Source organism: Manis pentadactyla, chromosome 18 (assembly GCF_030020395.1).
Source record: "Manis pentadactyla isolate mManPen7 chromosome 18, mManPen7.hap1, whole genome shotgun sequence".
In the NCBI taxonomy this organism is placed as follows: domain Eukaryota; kingdom Metazoa; phylum Chordata; class Mammalia; order Pholidota; family Manidae; genus Manis; species Manis pentadactyla.
In genome coordinates, this window is record NC_080036.1 from 27,160,844 (window position 1) to 27,176,521 (window position 15,678).

At 52.3% G+C, this 15,678-nt stretch overlaps 1 long non-coding RNA gene across 1 annotated transcript in view; it reads left to right on the top strand.

Moving 5' to 3' along the window:
* LOC118935598 (uncharacterized) overlaps positions 1-9,606 on the top strand; it is a 30,971-nt gene extending 21,365 nt beyond the window's left edge. The window contains exons 3-4 of the long non-coding RNA XR_005033912.2: positions 5,312-5,365; positions 9,240-9,606. This is a non-coding gene — a long non-coding RNA (uncharacterized LOC118935598). The remainder of the gene's footprint in view (positions 1-5,311; positions 5,366-9,239) is intronic.
* The last annotated feature ends 6,072 nt before the right edge of the window (positions 9,607-15,678 follow it).

Here is a 15,678-nt window from a genome sequence, read left to right on the forward strand (position 1 = left end):
CAATTCTGCCCCCCACTCAGCTTCTTACCGTGAGGGAGGGTGGTCTGAATGGGCAGTGGCGGGAGTAGCCTGTCTCCTAGAGTTGAGAGAAGGAAGGAGGTTCAAGGCCTCGCTTCATTCTGAGCACTTAAAAAGTATGTATTTTTTTTTCTTATTTCTATGGTAATCTAGGCTTATTGAGAAAAAATAGAACTTGCAGAAAAGCACACAAAAAATAAAATATCCCCTGCAACCCAGCTCCCAGGCTTAAAACCTTAATATTTTTGGTGTGACAGGAGGTGAGCAGAAGCCCAGGAAGCTGAAGTGAGGGAAGAGGGGTGTATATTTTTCTGTTTATACCCTTTTCTTCTCTTTGAACTTTTATTAGGAGGATGTCAAATAAAGCCAAATTAAAATAGCACAGAATGCAACATTTTCTTATATATTGAGATTGAGGATGCATTTTACTCTACAAAAAAAAGGGTCATAATGTACCTGTGATTTTGAAATTTGAATTTATCTCTTTAAACTAACAAGATATCTTGAATGCTTTTCTAGGATGTTAAATTTTCTTCCTGACTTTTTTTTTTTTTAAAGCACATTGTCAAATAATCTATCTGTACAAAAGTTAGACAGAAAAGGTATGTTTCCTGCCTGGGTCCCCTACCTTTGGTTCCCTTCCCAAGAGGCAACCAAACTTTCCCAAAAAGTTTCTTTTGTATCTGTCTAGACATGCTCTGTGTGTGTATAAGCACACAGATTTTTTTCCATGTATGCATTTTGTGCAACAAATTTAGCACACTGCCCTCCCACCCCCATTTTGCTTCTAATTTTTTTTCACTTTACAGTGTATTTGGAGATGGTCCCACACCAGCCTGTATGGCGTTGTCTCATTCTTTTTTAAGAGCTGCATTCTATACAATTCTGGACTCTAATGCGTCTAACCAGTATCCTATTGGTGGACACTTAGGTTATTGCTGCAGATAAGGCTGCACCGCTGAATCTGAGGTTGCAGTTCTAAAGGAGACTTGCTAATTCAAAGAATATTACCTCATCATTTAAAATGGTTTTGTAATGTTCTAGAATATAAATGGCCATGACCTGTTTCACAATCCTTTATGGTTGAACATTTACATTGTTGTCATTTTGCATAATGGATTACCCATGATAATCTTTGAGGAGCCCACAATCTGCTTGGGGTGACAGACAAGCAAACAGTTCATGTAATAACACATTGCATAGCTTCTGTGGTCGTGGTGTGTCCAGGAATGGCACGGCTCAGCTTGCAGAAGTCAGGGAGGAAACAGGCTGGATGTGGGAGGAGGGAGGGTGGTAGGGCTTTAGGCAAAAGCCCTAAGGTATGAAGCTCTCGGAGGCTGCTGGAGTTGGGAGTCTTTAGGTATGAACAGGTGGTCCTGGCCCCTAAGGGGCTCGTAGGAGTGGTCTTGGGTATGCTTTCCTGACCAGCATTCGGCATAGTGGTCAGTTTAACAGAGGTCCAGAGTGAATATTTAAGGATCAATTAATAAGTGGGGGGAAAAGGATAGGAGGAGGGGAAGTGGGCAGGAGCCACTGCTTTGGCAGCCAGGTTGAGGGTTTGAACTGTGTCAGGTCAGGGATGGGGTCCCCCTGAAGGCCTTCAAATGGGCGCAGGCACAGTCAGATCTGCTGTCATGGAAATGTTCTTCTGGGAGCCCAGGTAGAATCAGGATGGCCGCATGGACTGCAAACCAGGTGTAGGAGACTGTAGTACTGTTCCCCCATGTTCAGGTCCCTCCCTCCACTGATGCTCCTGCAGGAGGATTATACGTCCCGATCCTGGTGAACACAGGCACGGCATGGGACTTGTTTGGGCCAATGAAACATGAGTGAAAGAGACAGGTGACATTTTTCAGGAGCAACTTTAAAGGACAGTTAATTTGGGGTTTGCCATGCTCTCACTTCTCTCTCCCTTGGCCATTGTGGAAGTATGGAGCTCAGTGTGGGGCTCCCTTCAGCCTGCATCCCTGAGTGACTGATGAGCAGAAGCCCCTTGCCAAACCTAACCTGCAGTGAGTGTGTAGACATGAGTGAGAAATACATGATGTTGCTTTTAGCCACTAAGATCTGAGGGGTTGCTTGTTACTGTAGCATATAACAATACCTATCCTGACTGACACACAAGGAAACTGGACCGAGCAATTCCCAGGACCTTTCCAGATGTGTGTAACATGCCACATTTCTGCCGAACTGGCTTTTCTGTGGCTTGGGTCTCAGTTTACTCTTGGTTTACCCAGTGATAATGAGGCTCAAGTTCTTATGCAGATCTAGACTCATGGATCTGCTAGACTTCCTTTGAGCCCCATGAACATTTCTGAGAGGTGGGGAGAGCCTAGGGCAGGAGTCCTCAGCAGCGGCTGCCTCTCCTGAGATATGGCTTCTGGTGGCCTTTAAAAGGCCAGAAACACCAACAGCCTTGTTGGTAACAACAGTGAGATGGGGGTGTAGCCTTGCTTCCTGTGGTTCCCTCCTGAAGGGGAAACGAGGCTGTAGTGCTGTTTTAACCCACACTGCTCCTGCCATTGTACCTCATGGCTGGTTGCCGCCTCCTTCCCCATAGAAACATGAGCATCACAGAGCCAGAGGCCCAGAGGAAGGGCACCCTGAGACCCTGTAGCATGAGGGCTCAGTGAGGTCACAGGGAGCCGGGCCCTCCAGCTCTGTCCTGCACATGGGCTTTATCCTTAGGAACATCCCCTCTTCACGCCCATAAGGTGGCTGCCAGGGCTATGCGATTGCCTGCTTGTTCATGCCAAAGAGAGATGAGAGAAAATGCTTCACCCCATCCATGGACCCATACTCATCACCAGGGCAGATGGCACTGACTGGCTCAGACCAGCTGTTTCTAACCTCACCAGGCCCAGCACACCCTTTCCGTACCAAATATTACTATCCTCATGATGTTTGTGGGAAAATAGAACCCACTTACACATCCTGTTGCAAAAAAAATCAATACATGGCCTTAACTTTAAAGGAAGAACGAAAGGAACTGTGTAATAAAATAATATGTATTTCAAGATATATGTTCAGGCCCAAATATTCTAGAGGACATAATGAAACACTCAGATGCCTTCCCCTGCATATAAAATCTCCATTAATGTGGCAGCAATGGATGCAGACAGATACAGGTGGATTGCTTTGGTGACTAAAATGCCACAGGTAGTCATCATGTTGAAATGTTTAATTCTCGGGAAGTCTCTAAATGACACAGAGCATCAGCTTCCTCATTGGACACAGTGGCTGTTGTGCTGTGGTATATATAGTCAAGGCTGTCCTAAAGCTGTGCAAAAAAACCTTTCTGTTAACATGTAAAGGGGGACTAGGTTCTAGGCGGAGATTTTTCACTTATGTCTCTGTTCATGTGGGATTCAGGCCAGAGCTTTGTTACGTATGACTATCAGGATTTCTAGTCCCATCGCAGTCCACCAGATAAGCACAGTGTTCCCATAGTGTGACAAGCAAAAATGTCCCACAGAAATGTAAATGCCCCTGAGGATATTGCTGCCCCTCTGGCAGGTCTCTTGTCTGCTTCTGTCAGGTGTCCTTTGTTTGGCTGGGAGTAGGGTGGCTGCCTGAACGAAACTGGAGCTCTGTTAGCAGGAGGAGAAGGGAGCAGAGGTAGGGGAGGTGACCAAGAGTGGCCACGTCAGAGCTCAAGCTCAGCTGTTTCTCACAGGGTTCATGGTCTACTCTTGGGGTCCCTTCTTGGGAATGAAAAATCCTAGCAGATGCACAGAGGGGCTCTCAAAAGAGTTTTCTTAGGTGTGTGTGTGTGTGTGTTTCTGACTGGCACAGAAAATACTCAACATCTCTTAGCCAGAAAGAAAAAGGAGGCAGAGAATGGCAGGCTGGTCTTGTGCCCACAGAGAGAAGAAGCCCCGTCTCCCTGATTTTTTCCAGGACATGGATACTCAGGTTTATTCAGCTCCTCCCACCATATGAAATCCCTTTCCTGCTATTTATTATCTCACTGGACCTTTGCCTTCTGTTGGGTTACTCGTCTCTTAAAAATTAATTTGTAGGAACTATTCATATAGATATTATTCCTCTTTTTTATGTTGTCAACATTTTCTTCCAATTATCTCTTTTGTTTTAACTTCATATAAGGCATTTTTGCCTTATAAGTTTTAAATGCTTAAGTAATCGAATCTGGAAATCCATTCCTTTGTGTACATCAGGATTGTGAGGCTGGACGAGCCGGTGTTTTTCACATGTGAGGGAAGCATGCAAGGGGACGGCCAGCTCAGAGGCCTGTGACACAGGTGGTTGAGCCTTCCTGGGCCGGGCAAATGTCCAGAGGTCTAGAGCAAGACCTGCCCTCCACCCCTTTCTGCAGAAGGCACAGCATTTGCAGGGCCTGGGATGTGGAGTTCTTTGTGACCCCTACCAACAATCCTTCTGGAGCTGTGAATGGTGGACCGTTCTGCCTGATGGGTCCCCTGGAAGTCACCTCCTGGCTTCCGGAATGGGGGTGTAGGGTATCAGTGTGGCCTTGTGGAGGTCACTGAGGGTCGGGAGGCAGAGGAGGTAGGGTGAGTCTCAGCCCTGCAGCTAACTGCTGTGGGGTCTTGGGGCAATCTCTATCCCTTTCTGTGCTCAGCTTCCTTCTCTGTCTGAGGAGGAAGTTTGACCATCATGGTGTCCAGGTTCTCTGTCACTGCAGATATTCCACCGCTGTTTCTCTACATACCCTTCCTTGAGAGCGCCCCACTGCTGGGAGCTGCCTCCTCCTGCCCCTGCTCAGACTCCTCACCTGGGGCAGAGTAGGGTGAGGATGCCTAGGACTACCTGTAGCCCCAGAAACTTGCTCCTGGTCTGGGTGTGACTTCCGAGCCCCTTGGTGCCTGGCTTCAGCCCTGGAGTATAGAATGGCAAGTCCCACCGGGGTCCCCACAGCCATGCATCCCTTCCTCAGCCTGTCGAACCTGTTAACAACCACTCACGTTGAATATGTTACTCTGCGAGCTGCGTGGCAATTGGCTGGTTGGCACTAGTTCCATTCTACAGATATCTTCAAACATTTGTTTATTTGGGTTTCTACTTTTGCATGCCCCTTGTATTTTTGTAGCCCCAGAAAAGCTCATAAGTGGAACCCTGGAGATTCCCAGCTCACCTCCACGGGCACCCCAGCCTCCCTGTCTGGCCCAGGTCCCTTCCACCTCTCCCTAGGACACCCTGCCCCCAGTCTCTGTCCTCCAACTCACCCAACACAAGACAACCAAAGTGATTTTGATTTTTTTTAATTATAAAGACTTGACAATTTTCAAGTTTATAATTTTCATTTATTTTTCAGAAAGGTGGTTCGTTCACATGGCTCAAGAGGTGAAATAAACAAAATGCACACAATGTAAGTTTTCCTTCCACCCCTGTGTGTAGCCAGGAGTCCTATTCTCAGAGGAAACTAACGTCCATTATTGTTGTGTATCTTCTGGATATATTTTATGGATACCCATGAGTGTATGCATACATATTCTTTCTTTTGTGGGGCCCCTTCCATTTTTTGAACACAAATGACAGCTGAGTACTTTTCTAAGTTTACGTCCAACCACGTCTTTGTGTGGCCCTCTCATGTCCCAGGGTCCCAAGGGGTCGGGCTGAGACTAAAGGCCCTTGGTGACCAGCCCCCTTCCGACCGCTCCCCAGCCTCCTTGCCACCTCCAGGCCTGTGCACACTTCTGCCTCTGCTCCGGGCATCCTTCCTGGCGTCTGGCTCCGCCTGCCATTGCTCAAGGCACAGCTTCCTTGGCCCTGGACACAGCATGCAGTGTACAGCGCCGGCACCGGCCACCGTCACTGCTGGCTTCCTTGTGAGTCCCTCTGGCTAGGCTGTGCTTACTCTCCTGGATTCCCCGGGCCGGGCGCAGTGCCAGGCACCGGGGAGGGCGCTCTGCAAACTTGGCCCAGTGATTCGGAAAGGGCCGTAGGCAGCGATCGCTTTGCCACAGCGGCACCTCGTGGTATACCATGGAAGTGCAGCGGGGAAGATAACCTCGGGGCGAGGGGCAGGGGTTCTGACTCCAGACATCTCCTGGGGTCTCCTTCCCATTCACTCCAGGCCCCGCCTTGCTCAGCGGTGCCCAACCTGGGCAGATCCCTGTGGGCGGTGACCCACTTTTCCACCACCAGGAACGCTGTCTGCCAGGGAGACTTAAGCGCCTCGTGATCAGTGGCTTTGGGCATTTAACAATGGTTTTTAATACGAGGAAGGGGGCGTGGCGGGGTAGGGGGATTTATCTACATATTGTGTGTGCGTGTGTGCGTGTGTATGTGTGTGAGAAAGAGAGAGAGAGAGATGTACTTGTGTATGTCAGGGCACAGATAGCATATACCCTGAGCCAATATTTAACACCACCCACTTTCTATAAGACAAAATTATTGGCAGTAATAATCATGAAATGAATAGCAATAAATAGAATAAATGGGGGACAGCCAAAATTTCTTTTCTTGAATTTTGTATATACATTCACGCCATTTCAAGAATAAATAAAATTTAAAATACAATGAACATTATGGTACAAAAAAAAAGGAAAGATGGACGCATACTTTTAAATTACATTATTTTTAAAATGGGGGAAACACATACCTACATATTGATATGTCCCAGTAATGAATAAAATTACATTAGAATTAAATAGAAATTAAAGACCAACAACTTAAAAAGAAGAAACTTCAATTTTAAACAAAGTATTCAAATTCCTGTGTCATCTAAAATTTGCACTTTCCTAACAAAATTACTATGGCCTTACAACTTGCTCTCTGATTCAGTGTTTTAAAATTTAAATACAAATAAAACTAAGCAACTCAAGTTCCGTTTCTACAAATTGAGTGTCGCAGAGCTAGGGCTTGGTGACACAAACTGCTCCTGAAAGCCACTTGGTGATTTCCAGCCCCCGGATGGAGGGGTCCAGCTGTGGAGCTGGGAGTTGGAATAGGAATTAGGAGCAGGAATTAAGGTCCACGTAGAACACAGGGTTAATATAGAGATAAATAATAAAAATGTACTGACTTGAAGTCTACATATTTATTATTAAAGCCAACAGGTTAAAACACAAAAGGATATGTATTGTATGATCTGACTTATATGAAAAACCTAGAGGAGGCAAATTCATAGTGACAGCAAGTAGAAAGAGGTTGGCAGGGCTGGGGAGGCAGAATGGGAGTTCATGTTTACCAGGTACAGAGTTCTGTTTGGGATGAAGAAGTTCTGGAAATAGATAGTGGTGGTGATTGCACAACACTGTGAATGTACTCAATGCTACTGAACTGTACACCTAAAAGTGCTTAAAATAGTCACAATAAAAAAATAGAAAAAACAGCGAACTTTATATTGTGTATATTTTACTGTAATATAAATAATGTGAAAAAAGACCCAAATTCTAATTTGTTGGAATTAATGAGATAATTTGGTGGGGAGGGAGTATCTTGTTACTGCACTGGAAATAATTTCCAGTGCAGACTTAATAAATAATAAAAAAGCAGGCTGAAGGTGGGTTTTATTATTGTTTTTAAATTCTCTACAGATGAGGTACTTGCCTGCCCCCAAACCAGGTCCCTTGGGACCCCCTTGGTATGTTTATCTTTGTAGGTCCAGGGTGTGTTTGTGTCTGAGTATGTGAGGTGTCTGTCTTTGGGTTTCCAGTGTGTGTGTGTGTGTGTCTTTATGTCTCTTTATGTGTCTGGCATGCGTCTGTCTGGGGTGTGTTGTGAGATGATCAAGCATCCCCACAACTGTTATCCATTGTGTGTCTGTTTGTGGGGTTCATCTGCGTGTCTCCACGGATCTGTTGGTTGTGGGTCTTTGTGTCCTGGTGTATGTGCTTCTGTGCGCAACTCCAGTTCCTGTCTGTGGGCGTGTGGTCCATATGTGGTGACCATCTCCATCCCTGCAACCTCACTCTGGCCTGGGGGTCCGGAGGGTCTGCTGCCGTGGGTGGGCTCACAGCGAGGGGTGGTGCTGCCCCAGGTTTTCTGGACGAGGGTGTCCCCAGAGTTGGCCCAGTGGTGGAGGGTGCCCCCCAGCCTGGCTCTCTCAAAAGTCTCTGACAATCTATCTGAAACTGTCTTCCTAGTGACTCTCAGTCCTGCGGGAAGTCCCGGCAATCCCTGCCCTGGCTGATCCACGGACCCCAGATCGGGCTGTCAACAGCCCCGGCAGTGACCAAGCCCTCTGGAGGCTATCTTGGTGAGCCCCTTATATGGAGCTGGGGGTCCTTGGATAAAACGTCCTGGGAGCCACATGGGACTGCAGTCCTGAACTGGGTCTGGCACCCCATCCATGCTCCTCCCCCAGGCTCATCCGTCACCTCTCTGGGCCTCGGGTCCACCTTCAAAGAAGGCACAGTAGCTCCGATTGGAAGCTCTTCCTCCCTCCAAACACAGCCCTCAGCGGGCTTCAGCGCAAGCCCCTTTCCAGGCCAACAGGATGAGCCTTGTGAAAGGTCTTCAGAGCAGCTGATGAATAGGTAGGGGGTGAAATGGGGGCTGAGGCTGAGAGCCAAGCTGGGGAGGGAATCCTGTAGCTTCAGAGTCAGGAGGGAGCAGGCCTGGCTCACAAAGGGGGTGACACACTTCTCTTTCCAGCTCCGAGGTTCCCAAGCGGAGGTGGGGCGGGGTGGCGGGAAGCCTCGGTTTCCTGAACAGAGGGCAGCCCCCCTTGCTGCTGCTGCTCTCTTGGGAGCCATGGCTTTGGCCAGCGGAGAAGAAAGGCTCCTTCTCTCTGGGTGGTGGCGGGCCTGGCACGGGGCTGCCTGAGAAACAGAGTCCAGTGTCTGGCTCCAAAGGGCATTCAGAAGCGCAGGGCCTGGAAGGCTCTGCCAGCTGCCGGAAAAAGGGGGCATTGTCCTGTCCTCCCCCAAGGCAACAGGGCCTTCCCTCCACTGGTCTTGGGGGTCCAGCCAACTCCCTGCTCCAGGGATAGGCTGGGACCCAGAGGTGCCCAGGGTCAGATGCCATGACCTGGATCTAAGAGGAGAGTCACCCGTGTGGGCTTGGGGGGCGGGCTGGGACTCCTTCTGGTTCTCATGCGAGTACTGGGGGTGGTGGATGGGGAGAGTTCTGGTTTCAGAGCCACCCTCTGAGCTACAGGAGGGCCTGACTTAGGGCAGGGGATGTGTGCCTGCACCAGCTAGCAGGGATATAGGGCCTCCCATACGCTTTCGGGGCCCCAGTTGCCATCTGTGTGGTCCACCACAGCTCTGAAACTCTCCCTTCCAACCTCCAAGCTAGCGAGAAGCCACTGAAATCCTTCATTAATGCAGAGCTCTGCCGAGGGCAGCCCCTACGTGCGTGCACCAATGAGCTGAGGGGACCCACCTCCTGATGGGAGAGACTCTGAAGCCGGGGCCGGATGGCATGTGATCTGGTGCCCACGGTGGAGACAGCTTCGCTGAGAGCTCTGCCTGATGAAGAGCGACACCTCCGTTCTTTCATCCATTAAAACCCGGATGGCCAGCGACAGTGTGGTACCCTGGACTGGACCCTGGAACAAGGGACATCAGTGGAAAAGCTGGCGAGACCCGAACCCTGGTAACTCTGAAGTTCATTTCATGGTGCAGCAGTCCCCCCTTCTCCACAGGTTCAGTTACCTGCAGGGTCAGTAGTAGCTTCACCCTGTGTCCCAGTGCGCATGCCAGGCCCCTCCCTCCATCTCATCGTGGAGGCATTTTACCATCTCACATGATCACAAGAAGGGTGAGTGCAGGACAATAAGGTGTTTAGGGACAGCCAGAGACCATGGGCCCATAACTTTTATTACAGTATATTCTACTTTATTATTCATTATTGTTGTTAATCTTTCACTGTGCCTAACTTACAAATTAAATTTTATCATAGGTGTATCTGTATAGGAAAAAACATAGTATATATAGGGGTCGGTATAATCCGTGGTCTCAGGCATCTGCTGAATGGGGGGAGTGTGTCCCCCGCAGATAAGAGGAGCTGCTATATTGTAGAAATGTTAACTCTTAATTTGACAAATGCCATGGTTATATGAGTTGTCCGGGGAATCTGGATGAAGGGTGTACTGGAACACCTACAACTTTTCTGTAAGTCTGGAGTTATTCCAAAATAAAGAAGTCACTTTTAAAATGGTCCCAACTCTTTCACCCTAATACATGCCATGTGTTACTAGATTGCTGGAAGCCGTAGTCTGAGCGCTACTTTGGGGCAGAGCCAATTTAGAATTGGTAATCGTTCCACATTCTAACGGCCTGAGAAATACAGCTGTCGTCATAGAGCATATCCTAGGTGCCGGGCCTGGTACCCTGCACCTCCTGTCGTGCACAGCCCGTCCTACCAGCACTATTTCTCTACAAGCACTATTCAGAGGGGAAGGAACCCTGGCTCGGCGGGTTAAGAAGCCCGCTGAGATCACACAGCCAGAGCGCAGAGCCCAGGCCTGCTGACTCCTGCTTCTGGGCGCCTCTGGGATACTTCCCTTAGTGCCCGGCCCTAGTGTGAGAGTCCCAGCTGACACCTGAGTTGGCTGAGGATGTGGGCCTTGTAGTTGTGATTGGCCTGTGGGAGGTGGTTTAGAAGAAAAGCTGTGTCTAGCCTCCTGGAGCCGTATCCTGTTTGCAAACTGGCCACCTCAGGAGGTCCATCTCTTACCAGAGGCCAGAGGCCTTTCTGAAGTCCACTCCCATCCCTCGCCAGCTCCTGCTGCATTGCTGGAAAGTAATAAGGCAGCCTTTTAGCTCCCCCACCGATGTCTGCTGGGGCTCTTCTGGTCCTTTCTGGGCCTCCTGGTCAGCAGGGTGGTGTTCCCTCAGCTTTCATTAACCCCAGCCCAGCTGCCCAGGCTGTGGGTGGCTGGGGCCCAGCTGGCTGGGTGGTTGGGTGGCGGGGGTGTGCTGGGAGGATGCCTGGGTGGCCGGCCCATGATAGCTGGCTTCCTGGGGCCTCCACGGGTTCTGAGTAGTGTGGCCACTTCCGAAGGCCCCTTTGTTTGCCCCTTTATCCGGAAGAGCCGCTGCAATTGTGTAGGGTACAAAGCCACCGGGGGCCCTGACTTCCCACCCCTGCCTGTGGCCCAGCAGGGAGAGGGTTTCCCAGGCTCCCTGGGAAGGCAGCCTCCTGCCCCTCCTAGGCAGCCAGACTTAGTCCTGGGCCCGTGACCTGCTTGTCTAGCTCGCGCCAGCTGCCCCGCCCCGGGACAGGCCGTTCACACAGGCCACTGGCTCAGGGCTCCTCCCTGGACACGTGCAGCAAGCAGTTTCCCTGCTGAACCCCAGGGAGATCCGAGGAGATGCTGCATGCGCCATTCACCTGCGGACCGAGTGTGGGCCGCTGGGAGAGGCAGCTGGAACGTGGGCCAAGATGGGGAAATGGGCTGGAGGGCACATCCGCAGGGCCCCTGCACCGTCCGGGAGCACATGCCCCACTGCCCTGCTCAAAGGAGGTACCATGTGAGGACGGGAAAAGGGAGAAGGAGAGCTCTCCCTCCTCCTCCTCCTTAGCCCTTTAAGCACTGGTACGCTAAGCCTGCCCCCCTGCCCCCCACATGGCCTCTGCTCCAGTACCACCCCTTCCTGTGGACAACTAAGGCTGGGAGAAGTGCGCGGCTTCCTCAGCACATAAGTGGAATTCGAGCCTACAGGTCTCGGACTCCAAAGACCGTGCGTGCTCCAACCACTATTCCGGAAAGAGGGCAGGAATGCCAACCAGCGGGTGATCCGCATCGCCGAGGCCAAAGGGGCTGGCGGCGTTGGTGCCCTGTCTGCCCAGACTGCCCGGCCTCAGCCATCCCCTGAGACTGGCCACTTTTGTTCAGTGGGAAGGTTCCGGTCCTTCCTGGAAAAGGCTAGAAAAGCCCTTTGCCCTGGTTTGATCTCATGCTTCTCTGCCCACCCCTCATCTGCATGGGGGACAGAGGGGATGCCCCTGAGCTCACGCGCAGTGCCCTGGGAGAGCGCATGGGAGAAATAATGGCCCACTTACTGGCCAGTGGTTCTCACTCCACCTGTTTTCCTCTGAGTTGGGGGCGTGGCCATTCAAGGTCTAGTGGTCCATTCTGGAATCGGGAAGGGCACCCCCAGCCCCAGGGGCCAGTCTCTAGGCATCAGCCCTCTAAGCGAGTCAACCAGCTCCACCTCCAGCAAGCCGGAAGTTCCTCGGGTATGCAGGGCGCTGACTCCTGATCCCCTGGCCGCACAGTCGGTCCTTCTTGCTCCTCCCACCCGGTCCCTCCCTGGCTCCTCCCACGACTTCCCTTCGACTCCACCCACTTTTCTGTTCCTTCCAAAGGCTTCTCATCCCCTTCAACCCAGAGTGCCCCCGGGTCATACAAGCTCACACCAGAAGGAGACCTGGGCCTTCCTCTGCCCCAAGCCCTTCCTTTTGACAGGTGGCCAAAAGAGGGGATGCCGTTCACCTAAGATCACCAAGCACAGTGCACTAAAGTACTATGTGGCTACTTGTCCACAGAAATAAAAACAATTATACTACCAGTTACGGGGCACCTACTAGATGTTAGGTACTGTATTAGATTCTTTACATCTACTCTGTGACAGCAACCCTTTAGAATAGGTGTCACTAGTTCCCTTTCTTTTACACCAGGGAACTGAAACACGGAGGAAGTCCAGTGACTTGTCCAAGGTCACACAGCTAGGGAGTGGAAGAGCAGGGATTCATCCCAGGTCTGCTCAAACTGACTGTTCCTGAGTTCCCTCCTGCTCAGGACTCCTTGGTCACTGACACCCCCAGAGTTTGCTTGAGGTCCCACAGGGTCTCTTTGTTGTGCAGGACTGTCCTCTGCCAGCCCAGTCCTGTACCCCGACACACGCATTGCTCCTGCCCAAGATGCTCTCGTTAGTCTAGCCAAAGGACTCTGTCTTGCTTGCTCAGGCCCTGCAAACAAGGGAAGGGGGGGGGGGGTAGGGGCCCTGGAGCATCTCCCCCTCCCATCTGTCCACCCACCCAGAAGCCCTCCCTCTGAGATGTCATGAATTCAGCGTTGACAGAAGTCCCAGGCGGAGGTGGGAGTACCCACAGCTGTGGGAAAGAGGTGGGGAAGGAGGGAGGCAGCCAGCAGAGATGTCGCCAACCCCTGGCTGCCCCTGGGAGCAGAAGGGGACCTGTCAGATGTGGGGGGACAAGGGCTCCCCCTGCTGAGGGAAGGCACTAAGCTCTGCATCCTGACAGCCCTACAGAGGGCCTGACCCCAGGTGAACCTGTTCGAGGAGCGCAGCAGATCTGGGGGTGTTTGATCTTGCCCTTTGCAAGGCATGCCCTGCATGCATGGGTCCCAGGCCCCCTGGAGGGAGTGTGAAGGGATCCAGGCAGCAGGGAGGCCCTGGTGCTGGCCTGTGTTCCTCCTCAGACTAAATGGGTGCCAGTGCCAGGACTTGAAAGGAGGAAGGAAACAGGGCCGGACAGGGGAAGGGATTCTGGGAGGTCACAGAGCAGAGTGCAGGCAGTCGGGGCTCTTGGCTCGGAAGAGACGACTCCAGGAGGGCCACCAGGGAATCCCCTTCTTGTCCCATACTGGGTCACCAGCTCAGGAAGGTTCAGAGTCTAGAGGGCAGCTGTTGGGAGGCTGGGGGCAACTCTTCCCTAGGACGGGGGCTCAGGTCCAGGGGAGCGGCCTAGGGGTGACCTGCAGCACCCCAGCTGGCCCACACGCCACCATTTGAATGAGAAAAGAGGGCCCCTTTCCTAGCTCCTTGCCCCTCCACACTGACAATAGCCCCACCCAGACTTTCTGCACCCCAGAGCAGGCGCCCTGCCCACCTGGCCCCTCCCTGTGCCCCCCTTACCTCCTGACCTGCACCTCTCTCCACAGCACAGCATGTTTTCTCTCTCCTACCCTCCCACTCTCTGAGCTCAGCTGTACCCCAGAAGGCCAAGCTCCCAGTGGGGGGTGGAGGCAGGGGCCTCTTCGGGCCTCCTGGGAACTGGCCTCCCCTCCCTGCACTGGCCCCATGCTCTAGCCATGCCGAGTTTCTGCCAGCCCTGAGCAGACCTGCTGTGCCTTCTGGCCAGAACACAGGCCCTCTTTCCTTGCCTGGACTGAATGCACCCCTTTTAGGGGCTTTGGAGGCCCATTGGCTGGGTTAGCTGCCCACCCCCTGGGCCTCTCTCTGTCCAGGCCTTGCCTGGCTGCACTCACACTTGCTCTGTCTGCGCTAGTGGGCACCAGGCTGCAAGAGGGGGACCCTCTGCGTCTCCTCCAAGGGCCTCCTGGGCCTAGGCCCGTGACGCAAAGTGCTGCTATCTGATGAGTGTAACAAGGGATTCCATGGGCCAGACACTGCCCGAACGCATTACACACAGCACCTCAGGGACTCTTCACAATAGCCCTTTGGATTCTATTACTAATGATTACTAATGAATTCTATTATTAAGCCCATGCCACAGGTGAAGAAACTGTGGCCTGGGTAGGGTAGGCACTCTCCCGCTGAGGGGTGTATCTGAGTTCTCTGTAGATGCACTGCCTCTGGGTAAGTATGAGTCATTTGGCCTGGTGAATAAACTGTCAGGATTTGTGGGAATGGGCAGGGGAGTCTGAGCTGGGTCTCTCACCAGAGGGTGGCCCCTCGTCCCAGCCCAAGGCCTCTGGGACCTTCTGGAACTAGCGCCGGGTCCTAGCCTCAGCTTTGCCAGGTAAGAGATGTGCGGGTCTCATTCTCCAAGCTTCTGGGACACACCTACAGAATGGGCATTGCAACCCTGCCCTGGTACCCCCATGCTGGTGTGAGGGGCTCAGACAAGATCCTGGATGTGAACGTGCCTTGAAAAAGGTACTGCATCACACAAATAAGAAACAGTTTAGGACTAATAAAAGCTACCAGCCTCTCTCCTCTCCTGCCACTCCCTTGGTCAGGGCCTGGAGCTCCTCAGACTGAAAATAGGGGTGCTCGGGCTGTCTGGGGGTCACCTGCTCCCTTTCCTGGCTAGGCCCTGATGTCCCCCTCATCTTTGTGGGGGTGCACTCGGCCTCTACCTAGGAGATGTAGGGCAGTGAGTTTAGGCCCTGGGCAGCCCCTTGGGGCTGTGTGCCCTAGGACAGGGGTCCTCGGTTTCCCTGCGTGTAAGGTCACCTGCCTGTTTGGGAGCTTGACATAAAGACCCCAGGGTGACGAGAGGTTGAAATCCAGCCTGCACGCAGCCCCCAAGCCGTGTGCCCTGTAAGGACCTTGTCTGCCTAGAGGGGGCGCCCTTTCCTAACTTTCACTGGAGCCTCGTCTGGTGGGCAGCTGGGATGGGGCCCCGCGGGTCGGGAGAGAGGGTGGCCTGGCCCCCGCAGGCGCTCGGGACTCCCTGAGGTTAGAGCGCCTTTCCAGGCGTGCGCGTTCAGTGGGTCTCTGGGGCGGGCAGGGCAGCGTCCGCACACCCCGCAGCCCCTGAGGACCTGGGGGGTGCGGTGACTCGGAGCGGCGGTCGTGGGCCCCGGGTGCGATCCACCCGGTGATCTGAGCATCACCCACGGAAGGGGCTTCCATACGCCAGGCTCCTCTCCATCCTTCAGGCCCCCTTTGTTGGAAAGATCGAAACACATAGGGAAATGCTTATTTCCATCCCATTTGCCATTTCCTGGTCTAAGTCAAGACTGTCAGGAGGGTGACAAGTAAAAGCTGCTGATCAAGGCAGCGACCAGCGAAAAGAGCCAACGTCAGAAATAATGTGGTCCAGCCTGTCGGGTGCCTAGGCCTGCAATTAGTT